Source organism: Camelus ferus, chromosome X, assembly GCF_009834535.1.
Source record: "Camelus ferus isolate YT-003-E chromosome X, BCGSAC_Cfer_1.0, whole genome shotgun sequence".
In the NCBI taxonomy this organism is placed as follows: Eukaryota; Metazoa; Chordata; class Mammalia; order Artiodactyla; family Camelidae; genus Camelus; species Camelus ferus.
Genome location: NC_045732.1, coordinates 2,102,984 through 2,125,205, shown reverse-complemented (window position 1 = coordinate 2,125,205; position 22,222 = coordinate 2,102,984).

Sequence of the window (22,222 nt, the reverse complement as noted above, 5' to 3'; positions counted from 1 at the left end):
ACCGGGACTAGGAAACACACTGAGAAACCAGTGTAAAAATTTCTCCTGCAACCCTTTCCATTTGTGATAGATGAACGAACGTCTCTCGACATGCTCAGTTCTGATAGATATGTGTGTGTTAAAGCCGTCCTTCACCTAGCTTGTTGGGAACACAAAGATTCTATAAATTTGCAAACTACTCTCCATACATATATATGGGTAGGTACAAGGTCCAACTCGGATTTACACTGAAAACTGAAGGAACTTGAAACAGGCACTTGGAAACAGATTGAGAAACCAGAGTATAAGTTTCTCCTGCAACCTGTTCCTTTTGTGCTAAATGAACGAACGTCTCTCCACATGCTCAGTTCTGATAGATATGTGTGTGTGAAAGCCGTCCTTCACCTAGCTTGTTGGGAACACAAAGTTTCTTTAAAGATGCAAACTACTCTCCGTACATATATATGGGGAGGTACTAGCTCCAATTCGGTTTTACAGTGAAAACTGCAGGAAATTCAAACCGGCACTAGGAAACAGACTGAGAAATCTGATAAAAAGTTTCTCCTGCAACCCCTTCTTTTTGAGCTAGATGAACGAAAGTCTCTCCACATGCTCAGTTCTGAGAGATATGTGTGTGTTATAGCCATCCTTCAGCTAGCTTGTTGGGAACAAAAAGTTTCTATACAGTTGCAAACTACACTCCATACATATATATGGGGAGGTACTAGTTCAAATTTTGTATTACAGTGAAAACTGCACGGATTCAAACCGGGACTATGAAACACGCTGAGAAAAGTGATTAAAAGTTTCTACTGCAAGCCTTCCCTTTGTGCTAGATGAACGAACGTCTCTCCACATGCTCAGTTCTGAGAGATAAGTGTGAGTGAAAGCCGCCTTTCACCTAGCTTTTTCGGAATAGATAGATTCTATACAGTTGCAAACTACTCTCCTTACATATATATGGGGAGGTACTAGCTCAAACTCGGTTTTATATTGAAAACTGCAGGAACGTCAAACCGCCACTAGGAAACACACTGAGAAACCTGCTTAAAAGTTTATCCTGCAACCCGTTCATTTGTGCTACATGAACGAACGTCTCTCCAAATACTCAGTTCTGAGAGATATGTGTGTGTGAAAGCCGTCCTTCAACTAGCTTGTTGGGAACACAAAGTTTCTAAACCGTTGCAAACTACACTCCATACGTATATATGAGGATGTATAGATCCAACTCGGTTTTACAGAGAAAACTGAAGGAATTTCAAACCGGGACTAGGAAACACACTGAGAAACCAGTGTAAAAATTTCTCCTGCAACCCGTTTCATTTGTGATAGATGAACGAACGTCTCTCCAAATGCTCAGTTCTGATAGATATGTGTGTGTGAAAGCCGTCCTTCACCTAGCTTGTTGGGAACACAAAGTTTCTTTAAAATTGCAAACTACTCTCCGTACATATATATGGGGAGGTACTAGCTCCAATTCGGTTTTACAGTGAAAACTGCAGGAGCTTCAAACCGGCACTAGGAAACAGACTGAGAAATCTGACTAAAAGTTTCTCCTGCAACCCCTTCCTTTTGAGCTAGATGAACGAAAGTCTCTCCACATGCTCAGTTCTGAGAGATAGGTGTGTGTTAAAGCCGTCCTTCAGCTAGCTTGTTGGGAACAAAAAGTTTCTATACAGTTGCAAACTACACTCCATACATATATATGGGGAGGTACTAGTTCAAATTTTGTATTATAGTGAAAACTGCACGGATTCAAACCGGGACTATGAAACACGCTGAGAAAACTGAGTAAAATTTTCTACTGCAACCCGTTCCACTTGTTCTAGATGAACGAACGTCTCTCCACATGCTCAGTTCTGAGAGTTAAGTGTGTGTGAAAGCCGTTCTTCACTTAGCTTTTTGGGAACAGACAGTATCTATATAGTTGCAAACTACTCTCCATAAATACATATGGGGAGGTACTAGCTCCAACTCGGTTTTACAGTGAAAACTGCAGGAATTTCATACCGGCACTTGGAAAAAGACTGAGAAACCAGAGTAATTGTTTATCCTGCAAACTTTTCCCTTTGTGCTAGATGAACGAAAGTCTCTCCACATGCTGTGTTCTGAGAGATAAGTGTGTGTGAAAGCCGTCCTTCACCTAGCTTGTTGGGAACACAGTTTCTAAACAGTTGCAAAATACTCTCCATACATATATATGGGGAGGTACTAGCTCCTACTCGGGTTTACAGTGAAAAATGCAGGAACTTCAAGCCGGCACTTGGAAACAGATTGAGAAACCAGAGAAAAATTTCTCCTGCAACCTGTTCCTTTTGTGCTAGGTAAACGAACGTCTCTCCACATGCTAAGTTCGGATAAATATGTGTGTTTGAAAGCCGTCCTTCACAAAGCTTGTTGGGAACACAAAGTATCTATAAATTTGCAAACTACTCTCTCTACATATATACGGGGAGGTACTAGCTCCAACACGGTTTTACAGTGAAAACTGAAGGAACTTGAAACCGGCACTTGGAAACAGACTGAGAAACTAGAGAAAATGTTTCTCTTGCAACCTGTTCGATTTGTGCTAGATAAAAGAACTTCTCTGCACTTGCTCAGTTCTGAGAGATAAGTGTGTGTGAAAGCCGTCCTTCACTTAGCTTGTTTGAAACACAAAGTTTCTATACAGTTGCAAACTACAGTAGATACATATATATGGAGAGGTACTAGCTCCAACTTGGTTTTTCAGTGAAAAATGCAGAAACTTCAAACCGGCACTAGGAAAAAGACTGAGAAACCAGTGTAAAAGTTTCTCCTGCCACCTGTTCCCTTTGAGCTAGATGAACGAACGTCTCTCCACATGCTCAGTTCTGAGAGATAATGTGTGTGAATTCCATCCTTCACCTAGCTTGTTGGGAACACAAAGATACTATAAATTTGCAAACAACTCTCCATAAATATATATGGGGATGTACTAGCTCCAATTCTGTTTTACAGTGAAAACTGCAGGAACTCAACCCGGCACTAGGAAACAGACTGAGAAAACTGATTAAAAGTTTCTACTGCAACACGTCCCTTTTTGCTAAATGAACGAACGTGTCTCCACATGCTCAGTTCTGAGAGATAAGTGTGTGTGAAAGCCGTCCTTCACTTAGCTTTTTGGGAACAGACAGTATCTATATAGTTGCAAACTACTCTCCATAAATACATATGGGGAGGTACTAGCTCCAACTCGGTTTTACAGTGAAAACTGCAGGAATTTCATACCGGCACTTGGAAAAAGACTGAGAAACCAGAGTAATTGTTTATCCTGCAAACTTTTCCCTTTGTGCTAGATGAACGAAAGTCTCTCCACATGCTGTGTTCTGAGAGATAAGTGTGTGTGAAAGCCGTCCTTCACCTAGCTTGTTGGGAACACAGTTTCTAAACAGTTGCAAAATACTCTCCATACATATATATGGGGAGGTACTAGCTCCTACTCGGGTTTACAGTGAAAAATGCAGGAACTTCAAGCCGGCACTTGGAAACAGATTGAGAAACCAGAGAAAAATTTCTCCTGCAACCTGTTCCTTTTGTGCTAGGTAAACGAACGTCTCTCCACATGCTAAGTTCGGATAAATATGTGTGTTTGAAAGCCGTCCTTCACAAAGCTTGTTGGGAACACAAAGTATCTATAAATTTGCAAACTACTCTCTCTACATATATACGGGGAGGTACTAGCTCCAACACGGTTTTACAGTGAAAACTGAAGGAACTTGAAACCGGCACTTGGAAACAGACTGAGAAACTAGAGAAAATGTTTCTCTTGCAACCTGTTCGATTTGTGCTAGATAAAAGAACTTCTCTGCACTTGCTCAGTTCTGAGAGATAAGTGTGTGTGAAAGCCGTCCTTCACTTAGCTTGTTTGAAACACAAAGTTTCTATACAGTTGCAAACTACAGTAGATACATATATATGGAGAGGTACTAGCTCCAACTTGGTTTTTCAGTGAAAAATGCAGAAACTTCAAACCGGCACTAGGAAAAAGACTGAGAAACCAGTGTAAAAGTTTCTCCTGCCACCTGTTCCCTTTGAGCTAGATGAACGAACGTCTCTCCACATGCTCAGTTCTGAGAGATAATGTGTGTGAATTCCATCCTTCACCTAGCTTGTTGGGAACACAAAGATACTATAAATTTGCAAGCAACTCTCCATAAATATATATGGGGTTGTACTAGCTCCAATTCTGTTTTACAGTGAAAACTGCAGGAACTCAACCCGGCACTAGGAAACACACTGAGAAACCTGCTTAAAAGTTTCTCCTGCAACCCGTTCATTTGTGCTAGATGAACGAACGTCTCTCCAAATACTCAGTTCTGAGAGATATGTGTGTTTGAAAGCCATCCTTCAACTAGCTTGTTGGGAACACAAAGTTTCTAAACAGTTGCAAACTACACTCCATACGTATATATGAGGAGGTATAGATCCAACTCAGTTTTACAGAGAAAACTGAAGGAATTTCAAACCGGGACTAGGAAACACACTGAGAAACCAGTGTAAAAATTTCTCCTGCAACCCTTTCCATTTGTGATAGATGAACGAACGTCTCTCGACATGCTCAGTTCTGATAGATATGTGTGTGTTAAAGCCGTCCTTCACCTAGCTTGTTGGGAACACAAAGATTCTATAAATTTGCAAACTACTCTCCATACATATATATGGGTAGGTACAAGGTCCAACTCGGATTTACACTGAAAACTGAAGGAACTTGAAACAGGCACTTGGAAACAGATTGAGAAACCAGAGTATAAGTTTCTCCTGCAACCTGTTCCTTTTGTGCTAAATGAACGAACGTCTCTCCACATGCTCAGTTCTGATAGATATGTGTGTGTGAAAGCCGTCCTTCACCTAGCTTGTTGGGAACACAAAGTTTCTTTAAAGATGCAAACTACTCTCCGTACATATATATGGGGAGGTACTAGCTCCAATTCGGTTTTACAGTGAAAACTGCAGGAAATTCAAACCGGCACTAGGAAACAGACTGAGAAATCTGACAAAAAGTTTCTCCTGCAACCCCTTCTTTTTGAGCTAGATGAACGAAAGTCTCTCCACATGCTCAGTTCTGAGAGATATGTGTGTGTTATAGCCATCCTTCAGCTAGCTTGTTGGGAACAAAAAGTTTCTATACAGTTGCAAACTACACTCCATACATATATATGGGGAGGTACTAGTTCAAATTTTGTATTACAGTGAAAACTGCACGGATTCAAACCGGGACTATGAAACACGCTGAGAAAAGTGAATAAAAGTTTCTACTGCAAGCCTTCCCTTTGTGCTAGATGAACGAACGTCTCTCCACATGCTCAGTTCTGAGAGATAAGTGTGAGTGAAAGCCGCCTTTCACCTAGCTTTTTCGGAATAGATAGATTCTATACAGTTGCAAACTACTCTCCTTACATATATATGGGGAGGTACTAGCTCAAACTCGGTTTTATATTGAAAACTGCAGGAACGTCAAACCGCCACTAGGAAACACACTGAGAAACCTGCTTAAAAGTTTATCCTGCAACCCGTTCATTTGTGCTACATGAACGAACGTCTCTCCAAATACTCAGTTCTGAGAGATATGTGTGTGTGAAAGCCGTCCTTCAACTAGCTTGTTGGGAACACAAAGTTTCTAAACCGTTGCAAACTACACTCCATACGTATATATGAGGATGTATAGATCCAACTCGGTTTTACAGAGAAAACTGAAGGAATTTCAAACCGGGACTAGGAAACACACTGAGAAACCAGTGTAAAAATTTCTCCTGCAACCCGTTTCATTTGTGATAGATGAACGAACGTCTCTCCAAATGCTCAGTTCTGATAGATATGTGTGTGTGAAAGCCGTCCTTCACCTAGCTTGTTGGGAACACAAAGTTTCTTTAAAATTGCAAACTACTCTCCGTACATATATATGGGGAGGTACTAGCTCCAATTCGGTTTTACAGTGAAAACTGCAGGAGCTTCAAACCGGCACTAGGAAACAGACTGAGAAATCTGACTAAAAGTTTCTCCTGCAACCCCTTCCTTTTGAGCTAGATGAACGAAAGTCTCTCCACATGCTCAGTTCTGAGAGATAGGTGTGTGTTAAAGCCGTCCTTCAGCTAGCTTGTTGGGAACAAAAAGTTTCTATACAGTTGCAAACTACACTCCATACATATATATGGGGAGGTACTAGTTCAAATTTTGTATTATAGTGAAAACTGCACGGATTCAAACCGGGACTATGAAACACGCTGAGAAAACTGAGTAAAATTTTCTACTGCAACCCGTTCCACTTGTTCTAGATGAACGAACGTCTCTCCACATGCTCAGTTCTGAGAGTTAAGTGTGTGTGAAAGCCGTTCTTCACTTAGCTTTTTGGGAACAGACAGTATCTATATAGTTGCAAACTACTCTCCATAAATACATATGGGGAGGTACTAGCTCCAACTCGGTTTTACAGTGAAAACTGCAGGAATTTCATACCGGCACTTGGAAAAAGACTGAGAAACCAGAGTAATTGTTTATCCTGCAAACTTTTCCCTTTGTGCTAGATGAACGAAAGTCTCTCCACATGCTGTGTTCTGAGAGATAAGTGTGTGTGAAAGCCGTCCTTCACCTAGCTTGTTGGGAACACAGTTTCTAAACAGTTGCAAAATACTCTCCATACATATATATGGGGAGGTACTAGCTCCTACTCGGGTTTACAGTGAAAAATGCAGGAACTTCAAGCCGGCACTTGGAAACAGATTGAGAAACCAGAGAAAAATTTCTCCTGCAACCTGTTCCTTTTGTGCTAGGTAAACGAACGTCTCTCCACATGCTAAGTTCGGATAAATTTGTGTGTTTGAAAGCCGTCCTTCACAAAGCTTGTTGGGAACACAAAGTATCTATAAATTTGCAAACTACTCTCTCTACATATATACGGGGAGGTACTAGCTCCAACACGGTTTTACAGTGAAAACTGAAGGAACTTGAAACCGGCACTTGGAAACAGACTGAGAAACTAGAGAAAATGTTTCTCTTGCAACCTGTTCGATTTGTGCTAGATAAAAGAACTTCTCTGCACTTGCTCAGTTCTGAGAGATAAGTGTGTGTGAAAGCCGTCCTTCACTTAGCTTGTTTGAAACACAAAGTTTCTATACAGTTGCAAACTACAGTAGATACATATATATGGAGAGGTACTAGCTCCAACTTGGTTTTTCAGTGAAAAATGCAGAAACTTCAAACCGGCACTAGGAAAAAGACTGAGAAACCAGTGTAAAAGTTTCTCCTGCCACCTGTTCCCTTTGAGCTAGATGAACGAACGTCTCTCCACATGCTCAGTTCTGAGAGATAATGTGTGTGAATTCCATCCTTCACCTAGCTTGTTGGGAACACAAAGATACTATAAATTTGCAAACAACTCTCCATAAATATATATGGGGTTGTACTAGCTCCAATTCTGTTTTACAGTGAAAACTGCAGGAACTCAACCCGGCACTAGGAAACACACTGAGAAACCTGCTTAAAAGTTTCTCCTGCAACCCGTTCATTTGTGCTACATGAACGAACGTCTCTCCAAATACTCAGTTCTGAGAGATATGTGTGTTTGAAAGCCATCCTTCAACTAGCTTGTTGGGAACACAAAGTTTCTAAACAGTTGCAAACTACACTCCATACGTATATATGAGGAGGTATAGATCCAACTCAGTTTTACAGAGAAAACTGAAGGAATTTCAAACCGGGACTAGGAAACACACTGAGAAACCAGTGTAAAAATTTCTCCTGCAACCCTTTCCATTTGTGATAGATGAACGAACGTCTCTCGACATGCTCAGTTCTGATAGATATGTGTGTGTTAAAGCCGTCCTTCACCTAGCTTGTTGGGAACACAAAGATTCTATAAATTTGCAAACTACTCTCCATACATATATATGGGTAGGTACAAGGTCCAACTCGGATTTACACTGAAAACTGAAGGAACTTGAAACAGGCACTTGGAAACAGATTGAGAAACCAGAGTATAAGTTTCTCCTGCAACCTGTTCCTTTTGTGCTAAATGAACGAACGTCTCTCCACATGCTCAGTTCTGATAGATATGTGTGTGTGAAAGCCGTCCTTCACCTAGCTTGTTGGGAACACAAAGTTTCTTTAAAGATGCAAACTACTCTCCGTACATATATATGGGGAGGTACTAGCTCCAATTCGGTTTTACAGTGAAAACTGCAGGAAATTCAAACCGGCACTAGGAAACAGACTGAGAAATCTGACAAAAAGTTTCTCCTGCAACCCCTTCTTTTTGAGCTAGATGAACGAAAGTCTCTCCACATGCTCAGTTCTGAGAGATATGTGTGTGTTATAGCCATCCTTCAGCTAGCTTGTTGGGAACAAAAAGTTTCTATACAGTTGCAAACTACACTCCATACATATATATGGGGAGGTACTAGTTCAAATTTTGTATTACAGTGAAAACTGCACGGATTCAAACCGGGACTATGAAACACGCTGAGAAAAGTGATTAAAAGTTTCTACTGCAAGCCTTCCCTTTGTGCTAGATGAACGAACGTCTCTCCACATGCTCAGTTCTGAGAGATAAGTGTGAGTGAAAGCCGCCTTTCACCTAGCTTTTTCGGAATAGATAGATTCTATACAGTTGCAAACTACTCTCCTTACATATATATGGGGAGGTACTAGCTCAAACTCGGTTTTATATTGAAAACTGCAGGAACGTCAAACCGCCACTAGGAAACACACTGAGAAACCTGCTTAAAAGTTTATCCTGCAACCCGTTCATTTGTGCTACATGAACGAACGTCTCTCCACATGCTCAGTTCTGAGAGATATGTGTGTGTGAAAGCCGTCCTTCAACTAGCATGTTGGGAACACAAAGTTTCTAAACAGTTGCAAACTACACTCCATACGTATATATGAGGATGTATAGATCCAACTCAGTTTTACAGAGAAAACTGAAGGAATTTCAAACCGGGACTAGGAAACACACTGAGAAACCAGTGTAAAAATTTCTCCTGCAACCCTTTCCATTTGTGATAGATGAACGAACGTCTCTCGACATGCTCAGTTCTGATAGATATGTGTGTGTTAAAGCCGTCCTTCACCTAGCTTGTTGGGAACACAAAGATTCTATAAATTTGCAAACTACTCTCCATATATATATATGGGTAGGTACAAGGTCCAAATCGGATTTACACTGAAAACTGAAGGAACTTGAAACAGGCACTTGGAAACAGATTGAGAAACCAGAGTGTAAGTTTCTCCTGCAACCTGTTCCTTTTTTGCTAAATGAACGAACGTCTCTCCACATGCTCAGTTCTGATAGATATGTGTGTGTGAAAGCCTTCCTTCACCTAGCTTGTTGGGAACACAAAGTTTCTTTAAAGATGCAAACTACTCTCCGTACATATATATGGGGAGGTACTAGCTCCAATTCGGTTTTACAGTGAAAACTGCAGGAAATTCAAACCGGCACTAGGAAACAGACTGAGAAATCTGACAAAAAGTTTCTCCTGCAACCCCTTCTTTTTGAGCTAGATGAACGAAAGTCTCTCCACATGCTCAGTTCTGAGAGTTAAGTGTGTGTGAAAGCCGTTCTTCACTTAGCTTTTTGGGAACAGACAGTATCTATATAGTTGCAAACTACTCTCCATAAATACATATGGGGAGGTACTAGCTCCAACTCGGTTTTACAGTGAAAACTGCAGGAATTTCATACCGGCACTTGGAAAAAGACTGAGAAACCAGAGTAATTGTTTATCCTGCAAACTTTTCCCTTTGTGCTAGATGAACGAAAGTCTCTCCACATGCTGTGTTCTGAGAGATAAGTGTGTGTGAAAGCCGTCCTTCACCTAGCTTGTTGGGAACACAGTTTCTAAACAGATGCAAAATACTCTCCATACATATATATGGGGAGGTACTAGCTCCTACTCGGGTTTACAGTGAAAAATGCAGGAACTTGAAACCGGCACTTGGAAACAGACTGAGAAACTAGAGAAAATGTTTCTCTTGCAACCTGTTCGATTTGTGCTAGATAAAAGAACTTCTCTGCACTTGCTCAGTTCTGAGAGATAAGTGTGTGTGAAAGCCGTCCTTCACTTAGCTTGTTTGAAACACAAAGTTTCTATACAGTTGCAAACTACAGTAGATACATATATATGGAGAGGTACTAGCTCCAACTTGGTTTTTCAGTGAAAAATGCAGAAACTTCAAACCGGCACTAGGAAAAAGACTGAGAAACCAGTGTAAAAGTTTCTCCTGCCACCTGTTCCCTTTGAGCTAGATGAACGAACGTCTCTCCACATGCTCAGTTCTGAGGGATAATGTGTGTGAAATCCATCCTTCACCTAGCTTGTTGGGAACACAAAGTTTCTATAAATTTGCTAACTACTCTCCATAAATATATATGGGGATGTACTAGCTCCAATTCTGTTTTACAGTGAAAACTGCAGGAACTCAACACGGCACTAGGAAACAGACTGAGGAAACTGATTAAAAGTTTCTACTGCAACCAGTCCCTTTGTGCTAAATGAACGAACGTCTCTCCACATGCTCAGTTCTGAGAGATAAGTGTGTGTGAAAGCCGTCTTTCACCTAGCTTTTTCGGAACAGAGAGTTTCTATACAGTTGCAAACTACTCCCCATACATATATATGGGGAGGAACTAGCTCCAAATCGGTTTTAAATTGAAAACTGTAGGAACGTAAAACCGCCACTAGGAAACACACTGAGAAACCTGCTTAAAAATTTCTCCTGCAACCCGTTCATTAGTGCTACATGAACGAACGTCTCTCCATATAGTCAGTTCTGAGAGATATGTGTGTGTGAAAGCCGTCCTTCAAATAGCTTGTTGGGAACACAAAGTTTCTATACAGTTGCAAACTACAATCCATACGTATATATGAGGAGGTACAAAATCCAACTCGGTTTAACAGTGAAAACTGCAGGGATATCAACCGGGCACTAGGAAACAAACAGAGAAACCAGAGTAAAAGTTTCTCCAGCAACCCGTTCCCTTTGAGCTAGATGAACGAACGTCTCTCCACATGCTCAGTTCTGAGAGATATGTGTGTGTGAAAGCCGTCCTTCAGCTAGCTTGTTGGGAACACAAAGATTCTATAAATTTGCAAATTACTCTCCATAAATATATATGGGGATGTACTAGCTCCAATTCTGTTTTACAGTGAAAACTGCAGGAACTCAACCCGGCACTAGGAAACAGACTGAGAAAACTGATTAAAAGTTTCTACTGCAACACGTCCCTTTTTGCTAAATGAACGAACGTGTCTCCACATGCTCAGTTCTGAGAGATAAGTGTGTGTGAAAGCCGTCCTTCACCTATCTTGTTGGGAACAGACAGTTTCTATACAGTTGCAAACTACTCTCCATACATATATATGGGGAGGTAGTAGCTCCAACTCGGTTTTACATTGAAAACTGCAGGAATTTCATACCGGCACTTGGAAAAAGACTGAGAAACCAGAGTAATTGTTTATCCTGCAAACTTTTCCCTTTGTGCTAGATGAACGAAAGTCTCTCCACATGCTGTGTTCTGAGAGATAAGTGTGTGTGAAAGCCGTCCTTCACCTAGCTTGTTGGGAACACAGTTTCTAAACAGTTGCAAAATACTCTCCATACATATATATGGGGAGGTTCTAGCTCCTACTCGGGTTTACAGTGAAAAATGCAGGAACTTCAAGCCGGCACTTGGAAACAGATTGAGAAACCAGAGAAAAATTTCTCCTGCAACCTGTTCCTTTTGTGCTAGGTAAACGAACGTCTCTCCACATGCTAAGTTCGGATAAATATGTGTGTTTGAAAGCCGTCCTTCACAAAGCTTGTTGGGAACACAAAGTATCTATAAATTTGCAAACTACTCTCTCTACATATATACGGGGAGGTACTAGCTCCAACACGGTTTTACAGTGAAAACTGAAGGAACTTGAAACCGGCACTTGGAAACAGACTGAGAAACTAGAGAAAATGTTTCTCTTGCAACCTGTTCGATTTGTGCTAGATAAAAGAACTTCTCTGCACTTGCTCAGTTCTGAGAGATAAGTGTGTGTGAAAGCCGTCCTTCACTTAGCTTGTTTGAAACACAAAGTTTCTATACAGTTGCAAACTACAGTAGATACATATATATGGAGAGGTACTAGCTCCAACTTGGTTTTTCAGTGAAAAATGCAGAAACTTCAAACCGGCACTAGGAAAAAGACTGAGAAACCAGTGTAAAAGTTTCTCCTGCCACCTGTTCCCTTTGAGCTAGATGAACGAACGTCTCTCCACATGCTCAGTTCTGAGAGATAATGTGTGTGAATTCCATCCTTCACCTAGCTTGTTGGGAACACAAAGATACTATAAATTTGCAAACAACTCTCCATAAATATATATGGGGTTGTACTAGCTCCAATTCTGTTTTACAGTGAAAACTGCAGGAACTCAACCCGGCACTAGGAAACACACTGAGAAACCTGCTTAAAAGTTTCTCCTGCAACCCGTTCATTTGTGCTACATGAACGAACGTCTCTCCAAATACTCAGTTCTGAGAGATATGTGTGTTTGAAAGCCATCCTTCAACTAGCTTGTTGGGAACACAAAGTTTCTAAACAGTTGCAAACTACACTCCATACGTATATATGAGGAGGTATAGATCCAACTCAGTTTTACAGAGAAAACTGAAGGAATTTCAAACCGGGACTAGGAAACACACTGAGAAACCAGTGTAAAAATTTCTCCTGCAACCCTTTCCATTTGTGATAGATGAACGAACGTCTCTCGACATGCTCAGTTCTGATAGATATGTGTGTGTTAAAGCCGTCCTTCACCTAGCTTGTTGGGAACACAAAGATTCTATAAATTTGCAAACTACTCTCCATACATATATATGGGTAGGTACAAGGTCCAACTCGGATTTACACTGAAAACTGAAGGAACTTGAAACAGGCACTTGGAAACAGATTGAGAAACCAGAGTATAAGTTTCTCCTGCAACCTGTTCCTTTTGTGCTAAATGAACGAACGTCTCTCCACATGCTCAGTTCTGATAGATATGTGTGTGTGAAAGCCGTCCTTCACCTAGCTTGTTGGGAACACAAAGTTTCTTTAAAGATGCAAACTACTCTCCGTACATATATATGGGGAGGTACTAGCTCCAATTCGGTTTTACAGTGAAAACTGCAGGAAATTCAAACCGGCACTAGGAAACAGACTGAGAAATCTGACAAAAAGTTTCTCCTGCAACCCCTTCTTTTTGAGCTAGATGAACGAAAGTCTCTCCACATGCTCAGTTCTGAGAGATATGTGTGTGTTATAGCCATCCTTCAGCTAGCTTGTTGGGAACAAAAAGTTTCTATACAGTTGCAAACTACACTCCATACATATATATGGGGAGGTACTAGTTCAAATTTTGTATTACAGTGAAAACTGCACGGATTCAAACCGGGACTATGAAACACGCTGAGAAAAGTGAATAAAAGTTTCTACTGCAAGCCTTCCCTTTGTGCTAGATGAACGAACGTCTCTCCACATGCTCAGTTCTGAGAGATAAGTGTGAGTGAAAGCCGCCTTTCACCTAGCTTTTTCGGAATAGATAGATTCTATACAGTTGCAAACTACTCTCCTTACATATATATGGGGAGGTACTAGCTCAAACTCGGTTTTATATTGAAAACTGCAGGAACGTCAAACCGCCACTAGGAAACACACTGAGAAACCTGCTTAAAAGTTTATCCTGCAACCCGTTCATTTGTGCTACATGAACGAACGTCTCTCCAAATACTCAGTTCTGAGAGATATGTGTGTGTGAAAGCCGTCCTTCAACTAGCTTGTTGGGAACACAAAGTTTCTAAACCGTTGCAAACTACACTCCATACGTATATATGAGGATGTATAGATCCAACTCGGTTTTACAGAGAAAACTGAAGGAATTTCAAACCGGGACTAGGAAACACACTGAGAAACCAGTGTAAAAATTTCTCCTGCAACCCGTTTCATTTGTGATAGATGAACGAACGTCTCTCCAAATGCTCAGTTCTGATAGATATGTGTGTGTGAAAGCCGTCCTTCACCTAGCTTGTTGGGAACACAAAGTTTCTTTAAAATTGCAAACTACTCTCCGTACATATATATGGGGAGGTACTAGCTCCAATTCGGTTTTACAGTGAAAACTGCAGGAGCTTCAAACCGGCACTAGGAAACAGACTGAGAAATCTGACTAAAAGTTTCTCCTGCAACCCCTTCCTTTTGAGCTAGATGAACGAAAGTCTCTCCACATGCTCAGTTCTGAGAGATAGGTGTGTGTTAAAGCCGTCCTTCAGCTAGCTTGTTGGGAACAAAAAGTTTCTATACAGTTGCAAACTACACTCCATACATATATATGGGGAGGTACTAGTTCAAATTTTGTATTATAGTGAAAACTGCACGGATTCAAACCGGGACTATGAAACACGCTGAGAAAACTGAGTAAAATTTTCTACTGCAACCCGTTCCACTTGTTCTAGATGAACGAACGTCTCTCCACATGCTCAGTTCTGAGAGTTAAGTGTGTGTGAAAGCCGTTCTTCACTTAGCTTTTTGGGAACAGACAGTATCTATATAGTTGCAAACTACTCTCCATAAATACATATGGGGAGGTACTAGCTCCAACTCGGTTTTACAGTGAAAACTGCAGGAATTTCATACCGGCACTTGGAAAAAGACTGAGAAACCAGAGTAATTGTTTATCCTGCAAACTTTTCCCTTTGTGCTAGATGAACGAAAGTCTCTCCACATGCTGTGTTCTGAGAGATAAGTGTGTGTGAAAGCCGTCCTTCACCTAGCTTGTTGGGAACACAGTTTCTAAACAGTTGCAAAATACTCTCCATACATATATATGGGGAGGTACTAGCTCCTACTCGGGTTTACAGTGAAAAATGCAGGAACTTCAAGCCGGCACTTGGAAACAGATTGAGAAACCAGAGAAAAATTTCTCCTGCAACCTGTTCCTTTTGTGCTAGGTAAACGAACGTCTCTCCACATGCTAAGTTCGGATAAATATGTGTGTTTGAAAGCCGTCCTTCACAAAGCTTGTTGGGAACACAAAGTATCTATAAATTTGCAAACTACTCTCTCTACATATATACGGGGAGGTACTAGCTCCAACACGGTTTTACAGTGAAAACTGAAGGAACTTGAAACCGGCACTTGGAAACAGACTGAGAAACTAGAGAAAATGTTTCTCTTGCAACCTGTTCGATTTGTGCTAGATAAAAGAACTTCTCTGCACTTGCTCAGTTCTGAGAGATAAGTGTGTGTGAAAGCCGTCCTTCACTTAGCTTGTTTGAAACACAAAGTTTCTATACAGTTGCAAACTACAGTAGATACATATATATGGAGAGGTACTAGCTCCAACTTGGTTTTTCAGTGAAAAATGCAGAAACTTCAAACCGGCACTAGGAAAAAGACTGAGAAACCAGTGTAAAAGTTTCTCCTGCCACCTGTTCCCTTTGAGCTAGATGAACGAACGTCTCTCCACATGCTCAGTTCTGAGAGATAATGTGTGTGAATTCCATCCTTCACCTAGCTTGTTGGGAACACAAAGATACTATAAATTTGCAAACAACTCTCCATAAATATATATGGGGATGTACTAGCTCCAATTCTGTTTTACAGTGAAAACTGCAGGAACTCAACCCGGCACTAGGAAACAGACTGAGAAAACTGATTAAAAGTTTCTACTGCAACACGTCCCTTTTTGCTAAATGAACGAACGTGTCTCCACATGCTCAGTTCTGAGAGATAAGTGTGTGTGAAAGCCGTCCTTCACTTAGCTTTTTGGGAACAGACAGTATCTATATAGTTGCAAACTACTCTCCATAAATACATATGGGGAGGTACTAGCTCCAACTCGGTTTTACAGTGAAAACTGCAGGAATTTCATACCGGCACTTGGAAAAAGACTGAGAAACCAGAGTAATTGTTTATCCTGCAAACTTTTCCCTTTGTGCTAGATGAACGAAAGTCTCTCCACATGCTGTGTTCTGAGAGATAAGTGTGTGTGAAAGCCGTCCTTCACCTAGCTTGTTGGGAACACAAAGTTTCTTTAAAGATGCAAACTACTCTCCGTACATATATATGGGGAGGTACTAGCTCCAATTCGGTTTTACAGTGAAAACTGCAGGAAATTCAAACCGGCACTAGGAAACAGACTGAGAAATCTGATAAAAAGTTTCTCCTGCAACCCCTTCTTTTTGAGCTAGATGAACGAAAGTCTCTCCACATGCTCAGTTCTGAGAGATATGTGTGTGTTATAGCCATCCTTCAGCTAGCTTGTTGGGAACAAAAAGTTTCTATACAGTTGCAAACTACACTCCATACATATATATGGGGAGGTACTAGTTCAAATTTTGTATTACAGTGAAAACTGCACGGATTCAAACCGGGACTATGAAACACGCTGAGAAAAGTGATTAAAAGTTTCTACTGCAAGCCTTCCCTTTGTGCTAGATGAACGAACGTCTCTCCACATGCTCAGTTCTGAGAGATAAGTGTGAGTGAAAGCCGCCTTTCACCTAGCTTTTTCGGAATAGATAGATTCTATACAGTTGCAAACTACTCTCCTTACATATATATGGGGAGGTACTAGCTCAAACTCGGTTTTATATTGAAAACTGCAGGAACGTCAAACCGCCACTAGGAAACACACTGAGAAACCTGCTTAAAAGTTTATCCTGCAACCCGTTCATTTGTGCTACATGAACGAACGTCTCTCCAAATACTCAGTTCTGAGAGATATGTGTGTGTGAAAGCCGTCCTTCAACTAGCTTGTTGGGAACACAAAGTTTCTAAACCGTTGCAAACTACACTCCATACGTATATATGAGGATGTATAGATCCAACTCGGTTTTACAGAGAAAACTGAAGGAATTTCAAACCGGGACTAGGAAACACACTGAGAAACCAGTGTAAAAATTTCTCCTGCAACCCGTTTCATTTGTGATAGATGAACGAACGTCTCTCCAAATGCTCAGTTCTGATAGATATGTGTGTGTGAAAGCCGTCCTTCACCTAGCTTGTTGGGAACACAAAGTTTCTTTAAAATTGCAAACTACTCTCCGTACATATATATGGGGAGGTACTAGCTCCAATTCGGTTTTACAGTGAAAACTGCAGGAGCTTCAAACCGGCACTAGGAAACAGACTGAGAAATCTGACTAAAAGTTTCTCCTGCAACCCCTTCCTTTTGAGCTAGATGAACGAAAGTCTCTCCACATGCTCAGTTCTGAGAGATAGGTGTGTGTTAAAGCCGTCCTTCAGCTAGCTTGTTGGGAACAAAAAGTTTCTATACAGTTGCAAACTACACTCCATACATATATATGGGGAGGTACTAGTTCAAATTTTGTATTATAGTGAAAACTGCACGGATTCAAACCGGGACTATGAAACACGCTGAGAAAACTGAGTAAAATTTTCTACTGCAACCCGTTCCACTTGTTCTAGATGAACGAACGTCTCTCCACATGCTCAGTTCTGAGAGTTAAGTGTGTGTGAAAGCCGTTCTTCACTTAGCTTTTTGGGAACAGACAGTATCTATATAGTTGCAAACTACTCTCCATAAATACATATGGGGAGGTACTAGCTCCAACTCGGTTTTACAGTGAAAACTGCAGGAATTTCATACCGGCACTTGGAAAAAGACTGAGAAACCAGAGTAATTGTTTATCCTGCAAACTTTTCCCTTTGTGCTAGATGAACGAAAGTCTCTCCACATGCTGTGTTCTGAGAGATAAGTGTGTGTGAAAGCCGTCCTTCACCTAGCTTGTTGGGAACACAGTTTCTAAACAGTTGCAAAATACTCTCCATACATATATATGGGGAGGTTCTAGCTCCTACTCGGGTTTACAGTGAAAAATGCAGGAACTTCAAGCCGGCACTTGGAAACAGATTGAGAAACCAGAGAAAAATTTCTCCTGCAACCTGTTCCTTTTGTGCTAGGTAAACGAACGTCTCTCCACATGCTAAGTTCGGATAAATATGTGTGTTTGAAAGCCGTCCTTCACAAAGCTTGTTGGGAACACAAAGTATCTATAAATTTGCAAACTACTCTCTCTACATATATACGGGGAGGTACTAGCTCCAACACGGTTTTACAGTGAAAACTGAAGGAACTTGAAACCGGCACTTGGAAACAGACTGAGAAACTAGAGAAAATGTTTCTCTTGCAACCTGTTCGATTTGTGCTAGATAAAAGAACTTCTCTGCACTTGCTCAGTTCTGAGAGATAAGTGTGTGTGAAAGCCGTCCTTCACTTAGCTTGTTTGAAACACAAAGTTTCTATACAGTTGCAAACTACAGTAGATACATATATATGGAGAGGTACTAGCTCCAACTTGGTTTTTCAGTGAAAAATGCAGAAACTTCAAACCGGCACTAGGAAAAGACTGAGAAACCAGTGTAAAAGTTTCTCCTGCCACCTGTTCCCTTTGAGCTAGATGAACGAACGTCTCTCCACATGCTCAGTTCTGAGAGATAATGTGTGTGAATTCCATCCTTCACCTAGCTTGTTGGGAACACAAAGATACTATAAATTTGCAAGCAACTCTCCATAAATATATATGGGGTTGTACTAGCTCCAATTCTGTTTTACAGTGAAAACTGCAGGAACTCAACCCGGCACTAGGAAACACACTGAGAAACCTGCTTAAAAGTTTCTCCTGCAACCCGTTCATTTGTGCTACATGAACGAACGTCTCTCCAAATACTCAGTTCTGAGAGATATGTGTGTTTGAAAGCCATCCTTCAACTAGCTTGTTGGGAACACAAAGTTTCTAAACAGTTGCAAACTACACTCCATACGTATATATGAGGAGGTATAGATCCAACTCAGTTTTACAGAGAAAACTGAAGGAATTTCAAACCGGGACTAGGAAACACACTGAGAAACCAGTGTAAAAATTTCTCCTGCAACCCTTTCCATTTGTGATAGATGAACGAACGTCTCTCGACATGCTCAGTTCTGATAGATATGTGTGTGTTAAAGCCGTCCTTCACCTAGCTTGTTGGGAACACAAAGATTCTATAAATTTGCAAACTACTCTCCATACATATATATGGGTAGGTACAAGGTCCAACTCGGATTTACACTGAAAACTGAAGGAACTTGAAACAGGCACTTGGAAACAGATTGAGAAACCAGAGTATAAGTTTCTCCTGCAACCTGTTCCTTTTGTGCTAAATGAACGAACGTCTCTCCACATGCTCAGTTCTGATAGATATGTGTGTGTGAAAGCCGTCCTTCACCTAGCTTGTTGGGAACACAAAGTTTCTTTAAGATGCAAACTACTCTCCGTACATATATATGGGGAGGTACTAGCTCCAATTCGGTTTTACAGTGAAAACTGCAGGAAATTCAAACCGGCACTAGGAAACAGACTGAGAAATCTGACAAAAAGTTTCTCCTGCAACCCCTTCTTTTTGAGCTAGATGAACGAAAGTCTCTCCACATGCTCAGTTCTGAGAGATATGTGTGTGTTATAGCCATCCTTCAGCTAGCTTGTTGGGAACAAAAGTTTCTATACAGTTGCAAACTACACTCCATACATATATATGGGGAGGTACTAGTTCAAATTTTGTATTACAGTGAAAACTGCACGGATTCAAACCGGGACTATGAAACACGCTGAGAAAAGTGATTAAAAGTTTCTACTGCAAGCCTTCCCTTTGTGCTAGATGAACGAACGTCTCTCCACATGCTCAGTTCTGAGAGATAAGTGTGAGTGAAAGCCGCCTTTCACCTAGCTTTTTCGGAATAGATAGATTCTATACAGTTGCAAACTACTCTCCTTACATATATATGGGGAGGTACTAGCTCAAACTCGGTTTTATATTGAAAACTGCAGGAACGTCAAACCGCCACTAGGAAACACACTGAGAAACCTGCTTAAAAGTTTATCCTGCAACCCGTTCATTTGTGCTACATGAACGAACGTCTCTCCAAATACTCAGTTCTGAGAGATATGTGTGTGTGAAAGCCGTCCTTCAACTAGCTTGTTGGGAACACAAAGTTTCTAAACCGTTGCAAACTACACTCCATACGTATATATGAGGATGTATAGATCCAACTCGGTTTTACAGAGAAAACTGAAGGAATTTCAAACCGGGACTAGGAAACACACTGAGAAACCAGTGTAAAAATTTCTCCTGCAACCCGTTTCATTTGTGATAGATGAACGAACGTCTCTCCAAATGCTCAGTTCTGATAGATATGTGTGTGTGAAAGCCGTCCTTCACCTAGCTTGTTGGGAACACAAAGTTTCTTTAAAATTGCAAACTACTCTCCGTACATATATATGGGGAGGTACTAGCTCCAATTCGGTTTTACAGTGAAAACTGCAGGAGCTTCAAACCGGCACTAGGAAACAGACTGAGAAATCTGACTAAAAGTTTCTCCTGCAACCCCTTCCTTTTGAGCTAGATGAACGAAAGTCTCTCCACATGCTCAGTTCTGAGAGATAGGTGTGTGTTAAAGCCGTCCTTCAGCTAGCTTGTTGGGAACAAAAAGTTTCTATACAGTTGCAAACTACACTCCATACATATATATGGGGAGGTACTAGTTCAAATTTTGTCTTATAGTGAAAACTGCACGGATTCAAACCGGGACTATGAAACACGCTGAGAAAACTGAGTAAAATTTTCTACTGCAACCCGTTCCACTTGTTCTAGATGAACGAACGTCTCTCCACATGCTCAGTTCTGAGAGTTAAGTGTGTGTGAAAGCCGTTCTTCACTTAGCTTTTTGGGAACAGACAGTATCTATATAGTTGCAAACTACTCTCCATAAATACATATGGGGAGGTACTAGCTCCAACTCGGTTTTACAGTGAAAACTGCAGGAATTTCATACCGGCACTTGGAAAAAGACTGAGAAACCAGAGTAATTGTTTATCCTGCAAACTTTTCCCTTTGTGCTAGATGAACGAAAGTCTCTCCACATGCTGTGTTCTGAGAGATAAGTGTGTGTGAAAGCCGTCCTTCACCTAGCTTGTTGGGAACACAGTTTCTAAACAGTTGCAAAATACTCTCCATACATATATATGGGGAGGTACTAGCTCCTACTCGGGTTTACAGTGAAAAATGCAGGAACTTCAAGCCGGCACTTGGAAACAGATTGAGAAACCAGAGAAAAATTTCTCCTGCAACCTGTTCCTTTTGTGCTAGGTAAACGAACGTCTCTCCACATGCTAAGTTCGGATAAATATGTGTGTTTGAAAGCCGTCCTTCACAAAGCTTGTTGGGAACACAAAGTATCTATAAATTTGCAAACTACTCTCTCTACATATATACGGGGAGGTACTAGCTCCAACACGGTTTTACAGTGAAAACTGAAGGAACTTGAAACCGGCACTTGGAAACAGACTGAGAAACTAGAGAAAATGTTTCTCTTGCAACCTGTTCGATTTGTGCTAGATAAAAGAACTTCTCTGCACTTGCTCAGTTCTGAGAGATAAGTGTGTGTGAAAGCCGTCCTTCACTTAGCTTGTTTGAAACACAAAGTTTCTATACAGTTGCAAACTACAGTAGATACATATATATGGAGAGGGTACTAGCTCCAACTTGGTTTTTCAGTGAAAAATGCAGAAACTTCAAACCGGCACTAGGAAAAAGACTGAGAAACCAGTGTAAAAGTTTCTCCTGCCACCTGTTCCCTTTGAGCTAGATGAACGAACGTCTCTCCACATGCTCAGTTCTGAGAGATAATGTGTGTGAATTCCATCCTTCACCTAGCTTGTTGGGAACACAAAGATACTATAAATTTGCAAGCAACTCTCCATAAATATATATGGGGTTGTACTAGCTCCAATTCTGTTTTACAGTGAAAACTGCAGGAACTCAACCCGGCACTAGGAAACACACTGAGAAACCTGCTTAAAAGTTTCTCCTGCAACCCGTTCATTTGTGCTACATGAACGAACGTCTCTCCAAATACTCAGTTCTGAGAGATATGTGTGTTTGAAAGCCATCCTTCAACTAGCTTGTTGGGAACACAAAGTTTCTAAACAGTTGCAAACTACACTCCATACGTATATATGAGGAGGTATAGATCCAACTCAGTTTTACAGAGAAAACTGAAGGAATTTCAAACCGGGACTAGGAAACACACTGAGAAACCAGTGTAAAAATTTCTCCTGCAACCCTTTCCATTTGTGATAGATGAACGAACGTCTCTCGACATGCTCAGTTCTGATAGATATGTGTGTGTTAAAGCCGTCCTTCACCTAGCTTGTTGG